Below are 18047 nucleotides of genomic sequence, written 5' to 3'. Positions count from 1 at the left end.
AGTTTATATATATATATATATATATATATATATATATATATATATATACTTACCTGTCCGCCGCTGCTGTGTCCCCCGCGGGGATAAAAAACAGATCTGCCACATGCAGCAGATGTTTTCTTCATCCCTGTGGGGAATAAAGAATTCCCTGCTGCACCTGCCATATCTGTGACAGATACAGCAAAGGAATTGTTAATCCCCGCAGGGAATAAAGAATTCCCTACCGCAGCTGTCACAGATGATCCAGCTGCCGGCGCCCATTAATTGTTTTTCAGGGAAGGGCTTTAAATATAAGCCCTTCCCTGAAAAACAAGGCAAACTAGTGTAAATATAAAAAAAAACATACATACTCACCTTCCTCCAGCTGCTGGGGGTCAGCCGGGTGCTCTCTCTGCTGTCCCCGACTCTGCAATGCAGTTCTTTGAGCAGCCGGGGAATTAAAATTCCTGCATGCTGAAAGAGCTGCTTCTGATTTGCTGAGGTGCTCAGCCAATCACAAGCAGCTCTCGCCTGTCATTCATTCAGCACAGAGAGGGCACAGCTGAGACCCAGCAGCTGAAGAAAGGTGAGCATGTTGTTTTATTTTTCACACTAGTTTGCCATGTTTTTCAGGGAAGGGCTTATATTTAAAGCCCTTCCCCGAAAGACAATTAAGGGGTGCCGGCAGACCATTGCCGTCAATGTAGCCGCCGGCAGCCACAGCTCCATTGAAGGCAATGTGTACCTGCATACACGCGTGTTTTTGCCCATACAGAGGTGTGCACATATGTATGTACCTATGTACGCACAAACACACGCTTGTGTGAAGCCACCCTAAGGACCGAGCAATTTTTTTTAATTTATTTTTTTCAATTATTACATTTCAGGAGTCTTAGAATTGTTATGTTTTTATATTAAGAGGGTTTTCCAGTTCCTTTTTGGAATTTCAGGTGCAGATATGATAAAATAACAAATACAACTGAAATACAACAATACTTACCAAATCCTTGGCCCTGGTGATCTAGCGCTGCAGCTGTTTTTCCAGTCTTTATTTTGAAAGAATAAAAAAGTTAAATAAAATGTAAAAGTATTTTTCAGGTGACCGCTGCCTGCTAATCAGAGGCTGCAGCATCACCACCCATTCTCCTGGCATTAGCGCTCACATCCTGGGTGCCATGATGCCAGAAGTTCCTAATGGTGATCCCATGGCTTTTGATTGGCAGGCAGCGATCACCTGACGTCCACTGTCAACAAAGACTGTTAGAACAGCAGGGCTGCAGGACGGCATTTTCAGGGCTCAGTTCTGCTGTCCTTTTTTTTTTTAACCACATCTGTACCTGACATTTATATTTCAAAAAGTTACCAGAGGATCCCTTTAGGGCATCTAAAACCAAAACATTCTGGTCTCTATGGGGTTAAGGTTATCCCACAGGAGAGCTCCTGCCTGCCACCCTGCAACCCTATAACCCCCACAAAGTGTTCACATGTTTGCCCCTGCCCCCCCCCCCCTCCTTACAGCTCCAGCCATGCTGTCTTGGATTCACCCCCCACCCCCACCCCACCGCCACCTTAGATCCTGTGTACCATTTTTATTTTCCTGTACATGGCGCTGTGTGGTGGCTTAGTTTTTGTAGTGCAGGTTCTACTCTCTATTCATAGGATACATACTGCATGACTTTCTTCTGACAGCATGGACTATGCTGAATGAATAAGGTGATGTTTTAATAAACTGGACAATTACGCACACAGCAACACCAACTTTTTTTTTTTTTGTTTAACCTTTTGATGTGACAACTGGCAAAAGGTGTTTTCTTAACTTAATTTCTTTAGATTGACTAATAGTAAAAAATAATTTTTAATCATATTTTTCCTTTTTTTTTAACATGGAATTTTTTTTTTTAAATCTTTAAGATTTTTTTGAATACACTATTAATTGTAAAATACATTATTCATCGTATTTTGCTTTTTTTTCAGTTCCACTTGGGACTCATCTGATGGCATGCACGTCAGTATATTGTAGAGAAGTAGTAATTGCTAACATGACTGGCGCATTGTGATAACTCGATTGACAGCTTTGTAGTATATTGTAGTCAAGTTATCATATTGCGTTAACTGTCAAGTTAGCGTTTGCTACATCTGTGCATTGATTGTATTTTCATTAACCCTTGCCACGGCATCCACCCATACATGGATGACCTGGAAGCCTTCACAAGGCCTTACAATGTTACAGTATAGAAGACCTCCACTATAAGCCCCCATTTTTGGTGTGGATTCTGCGCTGAAATCTATGTGGAACCACCAGCTTTTTTATGCTTATGTTTTTTATATATGAAACTTAATAATAGCTTAAGGCCGCCTGCACACGAGCGTTCCGGATTCCACTAGCGGATTTTCACGTGTGTATGGTACCTAAATGTGCTTGCGGATAGGTGCGGATGCGTGAAAAATCAGGCGCGGATATACGCGGATGTGTTGCGGAAAAAAAATGCGCAGAAAAACCAGCAGTCACCCCTTATTGTAAACCCAACCCCTAGAGAACTGCCCATTCCCTGGAAAACAGCTTAAAAACCAACACCTAGACTCCGTTTTGTCCCTCTTGCTTGTGGGAGCACCGTTAAATTATTCTGGCAACATGCTTTCACCCGGTGAGCAGATGTCTTTGTGGGCATGGTTGATCCATGTAACTTTTTTCAGGCGCTTCTCCAGCGTGACTTTATTTCAGTCACTGCAAAAAAATTCACAAGAGGAAGGCCGCCTGCACACGGGCGGAAATGCCGCGGCGGTATTTCCCGCGGGATTTCCGCTGCTGAAAGTCTGCATAGGAGTGCATTACAATACGCACTCCCATGCAGACGGCCACGGTTTGGCCGCGCGAAATCTCGTGCGGCAAACAAACCGCGGCATGTCCTATTTTTGTGCGGGGCTCGCACTCACCCGGCCACCGGCTACGGTCAGCGCATGCGCCGGCTGCGCGGCAGCCGGCACATGAAAGAGGTGGGGCCGTCAGGCGCGGGTGAGTACGCACTCGTCACTGCAGGCTCTCGGGTCGGGTCCCGCGGCGAGAATTCTCGCCGCCGGATCCGACCCGCTCGTCTGCAGGCGGCCGAATTCATTACTACAGATTTTGCATTCTTAGATCCTGCATTGGCAAGAAATACTACCTATCTCCCTCTACAAATTTGCCTGTGAAGCTCTGTGCTGTGTGTTGGGACGCCTCCTAACATGCCTACTTCCTGTAGTCATAGCAACCAGTGACTCCATCCGCAGCTGCACTGCGGATGTACTGCGTGAAAAAACGCACCCATTCACTTGTATTGGAGGCTTCACGCGCAGAAGCCGACCCAAATTAGAACAGGTCGCAGATTTTTTCACGCGCGTGAAAAAGCGCGATACAAATCCGTCCGTCTGGGGACAACTGCAGATCCTCATAGGAGTATATTGGCTGCGGTCTGGGGCAGATAATGTGCCTAAAATAACGTGCTGGAAATTCCGTTCGTGTGCAGGCACCCTAACACTTTCCTGACCTTTTAGCAATCTGTTTGGAACGATCACTAATTAATACCCTGAGAAAACACAACACATTCCTCAGTACATTGTACCTCAATAAATACTTCTGAGATTCGTTGTTATTAAAAATGCAAATATTTCAATTAAATTGAAGTTAAATTATTTAAACGATACCCCGCATACTAATCAGTGGTGATTGTGATAAAATTACAACAAAGTGGAATATATAGATTGAATGTTATGTCTACGATCAGTCACTCACCATCATGTAATAATAATCTCTATCTCCATAGCCCCAACATATTCCGCAGCACTTTACACAACAGTAGGAACATAAACAGAAATACAAATCAGACATTATAGAGTAAGAAAATAATTAAATGGGGTTGTCTGGGACTCAGGACAGGTCATCGATAGATGATTGGCGGGGGAGCTGCACCTGCAATACCAACCTAGGCCACTGCACCATGGTCAGCACAATCTGCTTCCTGCATTGTCCATAGGGGCAGTGGCACCAGGAATCAGATGATCGGCAGGGATCCTAAGTGATGGATCCCTGCCAATCATTTATTGATGACCTGTCCAGGCAATGTCATCAATAGAAAAAATCCAAAAAGTCTTGGACAACCTCTTTAACTATTCAAACAATAGGAATGAGGGTCCTGCTCTCAAGAGTTTACAATCGAAGAGGAAATAGGGGTGAAGGTCCTGCTCATAAGAGCTTGCAATTGAAGAGGAAATAGGGGTGAAGGTCCTGCTCATAAGATCTTGCAATCTAAGAGGAAATAGGGGTGAAGGTCCTGCTCATAAGAGCTTGCAATTGAAGAGGAAATAGGGGTGACACAGGAGCTTACAATCTACGAGGAAATGGGTGGAAGATCTAGTCACAAGTGTTACAATCTATAACAAATAGGATGGGGGTCCTGTGCACAAGAGCCTACAATTTATGATGAAATATGTATAAGCCGATCACCAGCTACTATCTGTGTATGTACAGGTATGAAGTGTATTGGAGTATACAGGGTGTGGGGGGCACTGTGATCAGATTCTGAGGGTGAATGTTAAATAGAGGCAAATGGAGAAGAAATAGATTAGGGATGGGATAGGCCTCCCTAAAGTATGGTTTTAGGGCTCACTTAAAACTGTGGGTGTTGGGGATTATCCTGATTGTCCAGGGTAGTGCATTCCAGGGAAATGGTGCAGTTTAAGAAAAGTCTTACAGATGGGAGTGTGAAGTTCAGATTATGGAGGAACTTTGAAACTTAAGTTTTTCAAAACCACTAAACCAATTTGTGACAGACCACTGAAATTAGCATGTATATCAGTATACTGCAGTACCTGCAGCTCGGACACCATTAGAGATCTGAGAGGTTTGTAAGGAGGAATTACTGTAATTGTTGATCTTCATTGCAGAATGCCTAATGTCCTATGGCCGTTAAATGTACTATGCTAATATGTGGTCTGATTGCTATAACAGATACTTTGTGAGTCGTCCTTATCCAGTGCAGTGGCTCCTTAAAAGTTTGCATACCATTCACCATTATGGGCATATGCATCTGATGGGTGAGTGGTAGGGCATGTCTCCCCCCACATGGTGGTTCTCGTTTCTGGTATAAATGACAAGGTGTGGCATGCATGCACATTCTTTGTTATCGCCACTAAGTTAGAGTGTGCTAGAGACATAACTTTGTTAACGGATTGAGTTTGGCTTGCAGTCATGGGTCGCAAGAGAAAGCTAAATGTTGGCTGAGAGGTGGAAAACAGCCTTGAGCACGGTGCTGTGTGCAAGTCTTGAAGAATCATATCTTCCAGCTGAAAGTGCGTGGTCAGGCTGGACCATAAAGTAGAGGGAGCGATGGCCATGACCTTATGTACTGCTGTGTGAGAGATAGGAAGTCTACTATGGAGACTGTAAGTGTATTCTATTGTGAACTATTTCCACATGGAATGCCAGTAACAGGGTTGATCATGGAAATGCAGTGGATATAGTTTATCCTGCCTTTAGTAAAGCATTAGACAAAGGTCTCATACCATATGTATTGAAAAAAATGACCAAAAATGAGATTGACAAGGCAACTGAGTGGTCATAAATGGCTCCACATCCAAGTGAAAGAATGCATTAAGTGGGGTACCACAAGGCTCTGTCCTAGGCCCAGTGTTGTTCAACCCTGTGCTATTGGGGGAATAAAAGAATGCAGGCGAGGCTATCTATTAGCAGAGAGATGGTGAGGAAAGACTTAGATAACTTAAATAAATTCAAGTCTCAAGGTCCAGATGAATTACATCCTAGGATACTAAAGGAAGCAGCGGAGATAATTGCTGAACCACTCGCCATAATCTTTGAAAACTCCTGAAGAACAAGAGAGGTCCCAGAAGATTAGAAAAGGGCAAATGTTGTCCCTATCTTCAAGAATGGGAAAAAGGTGAATCCAGGAAACTACAGGCCTGTGAGTCTGACTTCTATACCGGGAATGATCTTTGAACAAATTATTAAACAGCTTGTATGCAAGTACTTGGATGAAAATGGAGTAATTAACCAGAGCCAGCATGGGTTTTTTAACAAACAAGTCATGCCAGACAAACCTATTTTCCTTCTATGACAGAATCACTGAATGGGTTGATCAGGGAAATGTGGTGGATATAGTAAATCTTGACTTTAGTAAAGCATTTGACAAAGATCTCATACCATACTTATTGAAAAAAATGACCAAATATAGGATTGACAAGGAAACTATTAGGTGGATTCACAACTGGCTAAGTGATCGTACTCAAAGAGTGGTCATAAATTGTTGCACATCCAAATGGAAGAATGCATCAAGTGGGGTACCACAAGGCTCTGTCCTATGCCCAGTGTTGGTCAACATTTTTATAAATGATCTGGAGGAGGGAATTGATGGGAAACTGATCACATTTGCAGACAACACAAAGCTAGGTAGGAAAGCTAACACTAGGGAAGAGAGAGAGAGAGAGTATTCAAAAAGATCTAGAAAAACTTGAACAGTGGGTGTCAATTAACTAAATGGTATTTAGCAAGGAGAAATGCAAAGTCGAACATCTGGGCAAGAAAAAGGAAAAAAGTACATACAGAATGAGAGGAATTGGGCTAAGTAGCAGCACATGTGAAAAAGACTTGGGTATACTAATAGATCATAAACTGAACATGAGTCAACAATGTGATGCAACAGCCAAAAAGGTAAACACCAGTCTAGATCACGTGAGGTAATTATCCCCCTCTACTCTTCCTTAGTCAGACCTCATCTGGAATACTGTGTCCAGTTCTGGGCACCCCACTTTAAAAATGATATAGACAAACTGGAGCAAGTTCAGAGAACAGTTCTCAAGATGGTGAGCTACATGCAGTTGGTGTCTGGCAAGGTAAGAGCTGTTTATTGTATACTATATAGATGTGCACCTCTTTTTTTCTGTATTGCTGGAAAAAGGCTTGATAGCCGAAACGCGTAGTATGATATAAAACACGGGACTTTTATACTTTATTCTTGTAAATTCCTGAATTTCATACCCCGGATCCTGTGAGCGCTATACCCAGTTTTTTTTTTTGTTCTTATGGTTTGTTGTGTGACATGTAACTCTGTCCTATATATGTGTTTGCAAGATGCAAGGCAAGGGTCTTCTTGCAAAAGTCAGAGTGTGTGAAGTAGTCTATGCAAGTAAGTGAACCTCACATACATTAATGGGTCTGTGTGTGGAAAATGGAAGAAGCTGAGCGATTCCCTTCTGCTTGGCCTGGGCTTAATTTACCCAGGATATGCTGGTGCGACCACGAAGCACTGAGAGAGAGAGAGAAAGAAGGATTGCTGCTTGAGAGAGAAAAGGCACCAGAAGCGCGAGTGTTGGAGGGAGAAAGAGAGCCGCCGAGTGTGGGATCACACATAACTAGGACTGTGGATTGTCCGGATTACCCTGAGAAGTCCTCCCTGTCACACCACCTTCTGTGAGTGTAATTGTACCAAACTACTGTTGTAAATTGGGACTTTCCGAAGTTACAGTAAACGGACCCTACAGACCGTCCCCGGTTTTGTCCAGAAAGTTTCCCTGTGTGTGGACTAAGTTATTGTCGTTATCCAGATTCACCACAGAGGACGGAATGGTGGAAGTATGGCAAAATGAGGAAGGAAGTATATAAGAGACGCAGCAAGAGTTGTTCTTAGATACTTCTAGCCAATCAGAAAGGTGTACAGGTACTCTGAACCAGTTGTTGCTCCTTAGTCGGGCCATGTCTGGAAGAAAGGAAGATTCTGCTTGTTACAGGACTTATAGGACAGCGTTGGGGACCCCACAATGCAGTTCTGGAGCATAGGGGTACACCACAAACCACATCCTCCAAGACCGTGCTGCATCAGATGTTTGGCCCTGCCATTCTTCCAAATGTGAGACGCTGTTGGCAATAAAGCTCCTATTGTTGGCAAAGCAAATCATCTGAGAATATGCTTTGGTCCATCCAGCCTATCACTTCTTCACTTCATGTGTCATACCTCATGGGTCAAAGGCCTTGTGACAGAGACTTTACTTGGAACCACCCATGGATGTACCCTATACTCAAAGTGAGCTACTACCCCGACTCCTATTCCTTTCCCATCCTTCATCATCAACAGTAAAGTCCCTTAAAACTCCTTTAACTTTTCTTAGTAAACCCAATTTATCAGTAATAAAGCTGATTGTCATGTGACTCGGTTTCATTATTGACATGAGTGGAGATTTCAAGAGCTTGCAATCAGGGAACAAGACTTGTACTCCTCTAATAATGTGTTTCTGTTAATAGCTGGAGCACAATGCATACCTGTATATGGATTGGCGAGAACGTGTTCAGCACTTCTGGCGCATTTCAAAAGACTTGATTTTGACAGTACGGAACAAATGGCTTCTTATATGAGATGAAGTAGGCAATCGGCCAGGTTCTTGGTATTAGCGTTACACAATGACAGCTCCGGTATACTCATCCAAAATTGTATTTAGTTTCTCTGACTCATGAAACACATTTATTGAATTTTAGAAAGCCGCGGTTTGTAATACTCTGACACAAATATGCGTTCGTGAGAACATTTTTGTTCATTTCCCTGACACCATATTATATTCGAGAAATCTAATATCAATCATTTTGCCATTAACCTCCTGTGCAATGCTTATCGAGTTTCCATGCAGCATTAAGCCTTGTCAAATGACTAAACCAAGTGTACTCCCCATTATCTTAAGATGATTCTGCGAAGGTCATTCATCTCCGGGATTGTGTTGTCATAACTTTTAGGTTATTGGCATATTTTACAATGGGAGAGAGCCGGGATGCAGATATGTTAGGTGTCTAAGTTGAGCAGAGTAGTTACCTTGATGTTAGCTTTATTGTATGGAAACTTTTAATTACCTGGAGAGGTATGCTGTAAAATAATTGCCTTTTTCATACAATAGGGCCTATGGATGGGCTTGGCAGGATGTGCTGCTGATTTATTGTGCATAGTGATTACATGACAGTCATTGACATAGCTGTACTGGTTCCAACAAGCCAAATGTGCATGAATTTTCTATCCTTGAGGCTATCTATATATGGGTGAGTGCGATCTAGGGACGAGAAACTTGTTTCGATATCACGTCCCCCAATATGCATTTTCAGGCAGATGGGAGGCGTCCATCACTCCTATGATGTAGCAATGCTCCGGAACGGCTTTCAGGATCTGCAAGTAACATAGTAACATAGTAACATAGTTTGTTAGGCCGAATGAAGACAATGTCCATCTAGTCCAGCCTTCTATCCTCCTGTGTTGATCCAGAGGAAGGCAAAAACACCCCAAGAGCAGAAGCCAATTAGCCCTTTTGGGGAAAAAATTCCTTCCCAACTCCCTAATGGCAATCAGACTGTTCCCTGGATCAACCCCTAATAGTTCTTACCTGCCTGTATACCCGGATTGTTTTACCCATTGTTTTCAATGGGAAACTTTGCATCACATTCAAATGCACATCGCATGAGGCTGTGATTTGTTTTACTGTCCCATTGAAAACAATTGGCAATGCATTCTGAGGAAGGCGAAAAGATAGGACATGCCATGATTTTTCACACATTGCGATGCGGTACAGGAAATCATCACTCATGTATATGACTCCATTCAAAGCAATAGGGTTCTTATTCGCACGAGTTTTGTGAGTCTCGCAGCACACCAAACTTGCGCGAGATTCTCGGCCATGTGTAAGTGGCCTAACTTCTTTTTGCTCTGTGCCATATATTTACAGCTATGGTATCCAGGATGATGTTGGCACAGAAGCCAGGTCATCAGCAGCGAGTGTAAAGGCCCATTTAGACACAACGATTATCGCTCAAAATTCACTCAAAAGCCATCTTTTGAGTGATAATCGTTGCATGTAAATGTGCCCAACTTTCACTTTTCAGCCGAACGATTAATTTCAGTTCGGAATGAAATGCATCCTTTGGCAGAACAGCTGATAAGAAGGACGGCAAGCTGTGGTCTGCCCGGGGACTGCTGATAACAGCTGATTACATTGTCTCAGCTGTCAGCCCCATGGCAAAACAAAGGAAATTCATTCAGAGAACAGTGAGGGGTGTGTTCCCTGATTACATGTCCTGACAGATCACAAGCTACTGATTGGTACTAATAGGCATTAGTACCAAGTAGTAGTTTATGCAAAATGTTCCCTCAAAAGCCATCTTTTGAGTGATCATCTTTGTGTGTAAATGCACCTTGAGCTGTCGCCTAACCCCTTAGATGTTACGCTCAATAGCAACTACAGTATCTAAGTGGCTGTTATGATCATTGGGTATTCTCCTGCTGTATCATTGTCTCCTGTCTTCTACAAATGTAACAAAGTTTAACTTGGTTGTGATAAGCGTCTGCGACAAGGTATCTTATCTTAAGCCATTGTAAAACTATTGTTTTCTTTTCTTAAAAAAACAAACCCATTGGAAAGCAATTACAAATAGAAATAAACTGCTGCACAAAATGTTATCATAATGTGTTAAAAGTCATGTTACATGTTAATGCATCTGTAGCTTGTTGTTGGGACAGTTTCTATGTAACTCTATCACAGTTGATCTATTAGTGGGTCAGCTGAGTACACTGCTGCTGCCCAGGCTCAGTTGCAGAGGAGAACCTGATTGGCTACAGAATATGGTGCAGAAAAAGGAGTTGAGCTACCTCAGTGGAGATGAGTTGTTCTTTATCCTATTTGGGTATCTTAGTGTTGGGAAAGGTATGTGTATGGAGTGACAGGTGCAGCCTTAGGGTCAAGACAGAACATTTCATGCATCCTGATTGGTTAGTCTCTTTTTAAATATTCTCGGCTTCTGCAGTTTGTTACCGGTTAAAGCACTAGCTATGTGTTTTTAAATGTAGCATTCCTTTTGATCCCTTGTATGTGTCTAGTATCTTGTTCCTAGTCTAGTCCTAGTCTCTTGTCAGTATACGTTACTCTTGTGGTTATTTCTAGTCCTTGCTTCTTAACCTTGAAGCTTGTTCATTTTTAACCTGTTTGTTTTTAGATAGGGTTGCTAGATAGGATTGCAACTGAACATAAAAAAGGCGTTGTGTGACAACCTCGGAAAATGTAATATGCAGCATAAATATCCACAATGAAGAACTCAACACAGTACAGGACTTTGTTTTCCTTGGTTCCAAGATTGACAGAAATGAGGACACAACACCTGAAATCAAGAGCATATTGCCCATTTCCCTGAAAATAAGACCTACCCTGATTTAGGAGGGGTGTGGAAGGGGCCTTGTAATATGAGCCTTCCCCGAAAAATAAGCCCTAGCTGCACTCAGTGGGAAAAAAAACAGCAATACTCACCTAGCCGTCGGAGTCTTGGCGCTGGTTTCCCCAATGCTGTAGCAAGTTGCAGTATAGTCCTCAGTGCTGACAGAGGATTCTCTTCTTGGTTACAGGGCTTTGAATACCCCGCCTCCAGCAAGCGAGTGCTGAAATTGGATTGAGCGTCAGTCAATCAGAGCCAGTGCTCGATCATTCACAATCACAGCCATTCAGTGAATCCTTCAAAGGTAAACAGTTGCAACAGCACTTCCAAAAGTTACCACTACCAGTGAGAGGTATAGGTTTTGTTATGCATGGCTTAAAGTCCAGACCTGAGTCTACAGTCCAGAAGAATAATCCCATATGAAAAACGAATAAAGAGCAGCATAGCCGAGTGTCTTGTTAAAACAACTTACATCCGTGTTGATGCTCCTTCATTCTTCTCCAGAGACACATAATACAACACTTCAACCCCGACTGGGGTCTTTTTCAGCTTGAAAAAGACCCCATCTGGGGTTGAAACGTTGCATTATGTGTCTCTGGAGTTGAGTAAAGGAGCATCAACACAAATGCAAGTTGTTTTAACAAGACACTCGGCTATGCTACTCATTATTCGTTTTTTGTCTGGAGCCATTCAGTGAATGACATGACTGAATGGCTGTGATTGCTTCATTGAGCACTGGTTCTGATTGACTGGCGCTTGATCCAATCACAGCTCTCATTTGCTGGAGGCAAGATATTCAAAGCGCCATTACCAAGAAGAGAATCCTCTGTCAGTGCTAAGGACTACACTGCAGCCTGCCGCAGCACTGGGAAGACCAGTGCGAGGGACCAAGACGCTGGCGGCAAGGTGAGTATAAGACATCACCCGAAAATAAGACACTGTGACTCTTTCGGGTCAAAAATTTATATAAGACACTGTCTTATTTTCAGGGAAACATGTTAGCTCTACAAAAAGTAAGAGTGAGCATGAATGCCATCTGCAAAAGTAAGGATATGAGCACTGCAACTAAAGCTAGGCTAATCAGTGCGATTCTCTTGGCCACAGCTGCCTATGGCTGCAAGACTTAGATAATCAAGATGATAGAAGGAAGATCAATACCTGTAGTGTTGGGGGAGACTGTTGTGCATGTCATGGACAGCGAGAATCATCAACAAAGTAGTTCTGAATTGCATCAAGCCAAAGGCCTTGCTAGAAAACAAGATCACCAAGCAGAAACTATCCTACTTTGGCCACATCGTATGCAGCTTTTCACTTGTGAAGGCACTCATTCTGGGAATGGTCAGTGGAAGACGGAGGAAAGGTGGCCCAAGAACTTGTTACCTTGATACCGTCAAGTCTGACACCAACATGTACCTGAGTGAAGTCAAGGAAGCAGTAATCAAAAAATTTGCATGGAGGAGGAGGATATATATATATAACTTTTCCCTCAGAGGGCACATCTGTTAGAAAATATTTATGATATGGTGGACTTAAATAGAGTTAGACAGAGAAGCTCAGCTATAGTCTACCTCTAAATAATACAGCCGCCATATGAGGGTGAAGTCTGACGAGCGTTCTTTTGCACGCGCTTATTGGTTTCCTATGCAGTGTTCACAGGTCCATTTTTTACAGGCGCAAAATCTTTGCAACTGCAAAATATAGGACATGCGTGCACTGGCAAGGTCCATGCTGTGCATACAGATTCCCCACGGGAAGTCACCTCATCACTGAACATTGTGACAGCACTGTTTCAGTGCTCAGTGACAATGGGACTCCCCACGGGGATGAAACAATCCCCTACCATAGCCAAACAGCTGTGGCAGAGGATCAAAATGTTCTCCCATTGCTTTCAAAGGGGCCAGCGCTGTAGCGCCGGCCCAATTGAAAGCAATGAGCTGCTGGCAACCCCCCTCAGTGATTTTCGGGGAAGGGCTTGAAATATAAGCCTTTTGCTTAAAATCATCCCTAGCTTTAATGAATGGCTGAGCGCTGCCTCTGATTGGCTGAGCGCCGTGACCAATCACAGACAGCACTCAGCTGTCATTCAATGAATGGCTGAGCGCTGCCTATGATTGGCTGAGCACTCATCCAATCAGACCCAGCACTTTCAGGAGGCAGGGATTTTTTAATCCCCGGCCAGGAGAAATTGCTTCAGAACAGTGTCTGGGAGCCAGCGAGAAGACATCCCAGAGCCCTGACAGCAGCAGAGAGGTGATGTATATTTTTTACAGCAGCTAGGGATGATTTTCAGGGAAGAAAATCACTGCGGGGGTTGCCTGCATCCTATTGCTTTCAATGGGGCGGCAGTAGCGCCGGTCCCATTGAAAGCAATGGGCATGGAGCTTCTGTCACACGCAACTTGAACATGTGTGGACCCCTTTTTTTCCGCACATAAGTGCGAAAAAACAATGCTGCTCTGACTGAGCCCTAATACTGTATGCATAATCTAGCAGTAGTTTCTGGACATTATCCCTCAGGGTCAATAACATTCACTTGACCTCTGGACATAATCCCCCAAGGTTAATAGAGTTCACTTAAAAGACTTGGTCAAAAGCAGAACAGGCTAGCTAAAACCAGTACATAAGGGCATGTGAAACGAACTAATACATGCAAACTTCATAAAAAACCTTGTTAGTGATTTGCAACAAAATGCTGGAGAAAAATGCTGCATTTATGTTACTAATGATAGTTTGACGATTATTATCACTGTTTTGCATTTCTCTCTATAAACTATGCAATAATAAAATGCTTCTGAAGAGCTCGGAAACATCACTTGAGTGTTCTTCATTGTATTCTTCTCCAATGCATCAAATAATAATTAGGCATACCTAGTTGATAGGGCTAAGACACTCATTAAGTATTACCTAAATTGAATGTATAATTTAATAGTCAGATACCTGTTCAAACAGTGAGAGTGTCTCCATTCATGACGCCCACACAGTTACAGTGTGACCCTCTTTGACTTCCATACAATTATAGTACCTCCCTTTATGTTCCCCACACACCTACAGCATGAACCTCTGCGACCACCACACAGTTATAGTGCCTCCTGCAGTAACCCCACAGTTATCATACAGATTGCTTATTGTACCCAACCCGGCCATTTATGCATTGTTCTTCTATCATTTTATTCATTAGTCACTTCATGCCCATGTTATGCTCTGTACACACTTCCAATTACCAGCTCCAGCCCCACAGCCCTATTCAATTTATAGTTCTCTTGTCGTCTGCCCAATGGCATTATGCCAATCTGTACTTGCGCACTTCCCTTGGTACCCCTGCTGCTCCTGTCCACCAACTCAACCCTCTTTTAAACCCCCTACCTGGTGCACTATTTGACTACCACTTCTTCCCGTTTTCACTACCTCATGTCTCCCTGTTCCTGGTAAGTTTTAACTATATGTATTTTTTTGGTTTACCATTTAGGATCCTCTATCAGGTTCCATACAGCCCATATCCTCCCAGCTCATTCACTCTCCTTTCCCCTTCCTTCTTCCCAGGTGTCACCAGCTTGTTGGGTACATACCTCTCCTCCGCTGCTAGTAATGGTAAGTTCGCTACTCCTATCTTATCTCGTCCTCAGTTGCCCTTCCTCTCGCACCAGTTTTTACTGCATATAACAATTAGAGCTACCATTGCACTTCCAAGATGGGAATAGCATCACACTAATAGTAGTTTTGTGCATGCACAATGTTTTCCACCAGGTTGTGTCGGGTTGTCTCTTTTTATATTCATATTTATTTATTTTTATTTCTATTCTTTAACCCTTTTAGGACCAGCCACAGTAAATTTATGGCGGCTGGTTCTGGGCTTAGAGCAACGCCTAGTAAAATTACGGCGGTGCTCTAAGTCTCCTGCCTCTGCAATCAGTCAGAGGCAGGAACGGGTTATCAGCTGTTAGTGACAGTTAGTTTTTAACCCTTCCTGCCTTCTGCTTCCCCGATACACAGTGCTCAATGAGCACTGTATGGGGAAAGTGAAAGTAACATGTACTTTCACTACAGGAGCCTCGGGGGGTCATGTGACCTCCTGGGATTCCCTGCTACTGCAGAGCTGGAGGGTCAGACTAGACCCTGGCAGCTCTGCAGGTGACTAATGTCACCACAGGGGTTGCTTTCCCCTGTAACTAGGGCTCCTATGGACGCCCCAGCTACAGTGGAAAAGTGTCAAATAAAGAAAAAATAAAAATATGTGACTGTCCCCCAGAGGTCTTATATGAGGTCATGGGGGACACAGATAGTAAAAAACACAATTACACACATAAGTAAAACAAAATAACAGAATAAAACAACAATACATACAAAAGAAAGAGAATAACACAAAGCAGACGCCAACAAAAACCGTTGCCGTATACGCCCTGTAAACCAAAACCATACATACTATATATCAAAATGTCCGAAACAAATAGAGGAACCCGTTCCCATACTATATTTTAGTGTAAATATAAAAATAATTTTTAAAAAAGTTATAAATATTTTAAAAAATGATTTTTTTAGCTTCCTACCCACAATAAAACTAAAAAAACGAAAAAAAAAGTCAGTGAAAAAGATTTAAAAATAAATATATGTTCTATATGTCACGGAAAGAAAAACGCAGCAAAAATAATTTTGGTAGCTCAAGGAAAAAAAATAGAGCAGTAAAACCGCCACATGGGTAAAATCCCTAAAAAGTGTCTGGTCCTTAAGCTACAAAACAGCCTGGTCCTTAGGGGGTTAAGGCTGATTATTTTACATATTTATATAATTTTTATCCACTATGATGGCACTATTTCTGCCATTGTTGTCCCTTTTAAACCATGTCATGATTCACCCTATTTAGCCATGATATACTCCCTATATCACATTTTCCAGTATAGCTTCACTCTTGTGCATGCAGCCTGTGTTTATGTAATATGTATGTCCTCAGACTATTTTGTCATAACCTTGATAATCCATTGCCTTTTATGTGATTTCATTATATAACAACTTGTTGCACGGCTCGAGCGTTTCATTTTTTTGATACACATTGATGTTATTGTTGCTTTCCTTTTACATTGACTTCTCATTTGAGCGTTTTTGAATGTCTGTATATTTAACCTCATTTTTATTTATTTTCTCATTGTATTTTGTCTCCATGGTCTTTGTCTGCATGTTCATTATATCTGTTGACCTGTTACATATTTTCTGTTGATCTGCCGTACTATATTTGTCCATCAGTTTTTGTATTGTTTGCTGTAGAGTACAACCTGCTTGTTTAACTTATTTACTGTTTTCCTATGTTGGTTTTATTCTTGACTTTATTATTTTTTTCATTTTATGTATGAATACGTGATGAAATTTATTCTCCGTTTTCATATTTTCATTTAATTTTCTCCCTTTTTTCATACTCCCTTCCACTTCTTGCCGCACACACTTCAAGTTGTAACTACTTCATCAATCCTCTTGTATGTCAGTACCCCCCCACCATAATTGACCTCAAAACGCGCATCCATTACTGGCTTTTAATTCACTAAATAAATGAGAAGTCACATATTTTATCCCATTGCCTCACGACTTTTCACTGTGAGTTTAGACCATGATCAGACTCAGAGTTGTAGGGTGGATGCTGGGTAATGGGAGATGCAGTGATGACAGTCCTGGCTGCCACAGTGGCATGAAAGAGGCCTTTGGCTTAAAGGCCCAGTGGCATTTGCACCTGTAGCGACCCCTATAGCTGTGCCACTGCACCTAACACTTGTAAAGGTGTCTGGCTACCTGAGAAACCCCGCTCTAATCACCATCAACCTTTGAAACCCACTTTGTGCATCATTTTTCATATCTATAGAAATATATTCAGTTATAGTTATCACGCCTTTGGTCTTGATATCAAAATCCGGTCTGTTAATTAATAGCTGTGGAACTACTGATCTGCCCACCCTTAACTTTCTTTGAATTGCACTAAGAACTCCAATTTCTCATTATGCAAATTCAATAGAATACCATGACATAACAGCAAAACCCTTCACAGGCTGCAATTCCCATCACAACCACTGGATGGCCACATAGGAACATAAGGAATAGAGATCTCCTGGCAAAGTAATGAAAAATCAGTTTTCTAAAGAGCTAGCCACACATGTCAGGATATGTTTATTCAAGACGAAATTTAAGAAAGAACACTTCTGTATTGAGAGTGCATGCCCTTTTCCTTCCTCTTTCCAGATGTCCTGGTTTTGATAGAAGTCAATCCATGTTCAGATCTACTGCAACTTGAAGCTTCTGGGCTGCAATGCAAAATTTAGAACATGAGGCCCCACTAATTATGTGACATTTAAAACACTGGTGTCTTCTTATGCAGCATAGGGACCTTCAGACCCTCAGGCATCAGGTGTGACAGTGTCCCCTACATCTTCACCCATATCTATGTAACGAGCAAGTAGATGTGTTGAATAGCTGTGATTGGTTAATCCAGTGCCGACTTTCATTGGCTGACACAGTGCACGATTAACCAATCAGAGCATTAGTTTGCTGGAAGCTGGGTATTCAAGCACCGCTACCAGGATGAACTGCTCTGTCGGCATACAGGAGGACACGAAAGCCTGCAGCGGCACCGCAAGCCATCGTGAGGGACCTGAACACCGGCTGCTAGGTGAGTATTGTTTTTTTTTACATGTAGTCTAGCTAGAGTTTATTTTCAGGGGATGACTTATACTTCAAGCCAAACTCCTCCCCCCCCCCCCCCCGAAAAATCGGGGTAGGTTTATTATCAGGGAAACACGGTAATATATTATACACAGTCCGAAACATTCAAAACTAATGAACGCATTGGCTAGTGCCCACTCAGACACTGTTCA

This window comes from Eleutherodactylus coqui, chromosome 4 (assembly GCF_035609145.1).
Source record: "Eleutherodactylus coqui strain aEleCoq1 chromosome 4, aEleCoq1.hap1, whole genome shotgun sequence".
Classification (NCBI taxonomy): Eukaryota; Metazoa; Chordata; class Amphibia; order Anura; family Eleutherodactylidae; genus Eleutherodactylus; species Eleutherodactylus coqui.
The sequence above is the reverse complement of the archived record's forward strand: the minus strand, read 5'-3'. Positions refer to the sequence as shown.